The sequence below is a fragment of the Papio anubis genome, chromosome 10 (assembly GCF_008728515.1).
Source record: "Papio anubis isolate 15944 chromosome 10, Panubis1.0, whole genome shotgun sequence".
Classification (NCBI taxonomy): domain Eukaryota; kingdom Metazoa; phylum Chordata; class Mammalia; order Primates; family Cercopithecidae; genus Papio; species Papio anubis.
In genome coordinates, this window is record NC_044985.1 from 39,061,698 (window position 1) to 39,064,141 (window position 2,444).

At 34.4% G+C, this 2,444-nt stretch overlaps 1 non-coding gene across 1 annotated transcript; it reads left to right on the plus strand.

The window, feature by feature from the left end:
• The first annotated feature begins 1,779 nt into the window (after positions 1-1,779).
• Positions 1,780-1,886, plus strand: LOC116269372. Its single transcript, XR_004176833.1, has one exon. It is a non-coding gene; the product is annotated as a U6 spliceosomal RNA (small nuclear RNA).
• Positions 1,887-2,444: the final 558 nt, after the last annotated feature.

Here is a 2,444-nt window from a genome sequence, read left to right on the forward strand (position 1 = left end):
GGCATGAGCAGACACTTCTCAAGAGAAAATATATAAGTGGCCAACAGACATGTGAAAAAAATGTTCAACATCACTAATCATCAGAGAAATGCAATTAAAACCACAATAAGATATCATCTCACACCAATAAGAATGGCTATTACTAAAAAGTCAAACAATTAAAGATGCTGGTGAGGCTGCATTGAAAACAGAATACTTATACACTGTTGGTGGAAATGTAAATTACTCCAGCCACTGCGGAAAACAGTTTGAAGATTTCTCAAATAATTAAAAATAGAATTATCATTCAACCTAGCAATATCGTTGCTTGGTATATACCCAAAGGAAACTAAATTATTCCACCTGTATTTTCATCACAGATATTCACAATCACAATAGCAAGGATGTGGAATCAACTTAGATTCCCATCAACATTGGATTGGATAAAGAAAATGTGGTACATATACACCACAGAATACTATGCAGCTGTAAAGAAGAATGACATAATTTCTTTTGCAGCAACATGGGATACAGCTGGAGGCTATTATCCTAAGCAAATTAATGCAGGAACAGAAAACCAAATACCAAATGTTCTCACTTGTAAGTGGGACCTAAGTGTTGGGTACACATGGACATAAAGATGGGAATGACAGAGGGTTACTTGAGGAGGGGAGGAGGAAGGGGGAAAAAGTCTGAAAAACTACCTATTGGGTACTATGCTTACTATCTGAGTTATGGGGATATTTGTACCCCAAACTTCAGTGTCACACAATATGCCCATCTAACAAACCTGAACTTATATCATCAGAATCAAAAATAAGAGTTGAAATTATATTTTAAAAATTAACTGTCATGGACATTATAATACTTCATTCATTCTAATTGCTTAGCATCTCTGCTCCACCTCTCCAACTCATACTGAGCAGTCAACAGTCAAAGAGTTTCATTCCAGGTTAAACTAGTTATACACTACCTAAATAAACAGATGTGTCATATGAAGATGGTGCCCAACGTAAGTGGAGTGAGAAAGAGTTGCAGAGAAAATTCAGAAGTAACTTTAGATTTTCACAGGCTTTAGAAGATTGCAAAAAAGGAAAAAGAGCAACTCACTATGACATTTGGCTTCAGGATATTACCTGTTGTCACATTTAACAGAATGAATGTCTATGCCCCAAAATAAGGTAGCAAACTCAGGAACCTGAGAATCCTGAATAAAAGCTGCCCACACCATTTTCCTCTTACCTATCACACTACTTTAACTATCCCAAGGGGAAGACATCTTCAAAGTTCTGAAAGAAAAAAAAATCTATCTATCCAAAATTTTATAACCACTGAAAACATATTTCAAAAATGAAGACAAAATACATACATTTCCAGACATCTGAAATCTGAAATAATTCCTCACTAGCAGATTTACACTATAAGAAATGTTAAAGAATGTCTTCAGTCAGAAGAAAAATATCACTCTATTATCAGAATGTATAAATTAAATTAGAAGTCAATTGCAAAATAAAATACTTAAATATTTGGAAATTTAAAAGTTTTAAAATTAAGTAATTTTCAATAATTTATCATTCAATAAGGATATCAATAGATTAAATGGAAACTATTTAGATCTGAAAAGTAAAAACACTAAAAAGCAACATTTATGTGATTTAGCTAAAACAGTACTCAGAGGAAAAGTAATAGCTCTTAACATTTGTATAGCAAAAGATAAATGGTCTCAATGAATGACTTCAGATTTCTCATTTGATATAGAGAAAAGGAGAATATCAAATACAAAGTCAAGAAAAGAAAGGGGTGCTCACTTTGGCAGCACATATACGACAATTGGAACGATACCAAGTAGATTAGCATGGCCCCTGGACAAGGATGACACTCAAATTCGTGAAGCGTTCCATATTTCTGGAGCTTCTAACTACGAAGGGAAGTTCATCAGACTAACAGCACATTCCTCAGCAGAAACTCTACAAGTCACAAAAAAGTGGGGGACAATAGTCAACATTCTTAAAGAAAATAATTTTCAACCCAGAATTTCATATCCAGCTAAACTAAGCTTCATAAGCGAATGAGAAATAAAATCCTTTTCAGACAAGCAAATGCTGATGGATTTCATCATTTCATCATTCTGAAGGAAGCACTAAATATGAAAAGGAAAAACAGTACCAGCCACTGCAAAAACACATCAAAATATGCAGGCAAAAGACACTAAGAAGAAACTCCATCCACTAGTGTGCAAAATAACCAGCTAGCATCATGATTACAGGATGAAATTCACACATAACAATACTAACCTTAATTGTAAATGGGCTAAATGTCCCCAGTTAAAAGACACAGATTGGCAAATTGGACAAAGGGTCAAGACCCATTGGCGTGCTATATTCTGGAGCCCCATCTTACGTGAAAAAGACACACAAAGTTTCAAAATAATGGGACGGAGGAAAATTTACCAAGAAAATTGAAAG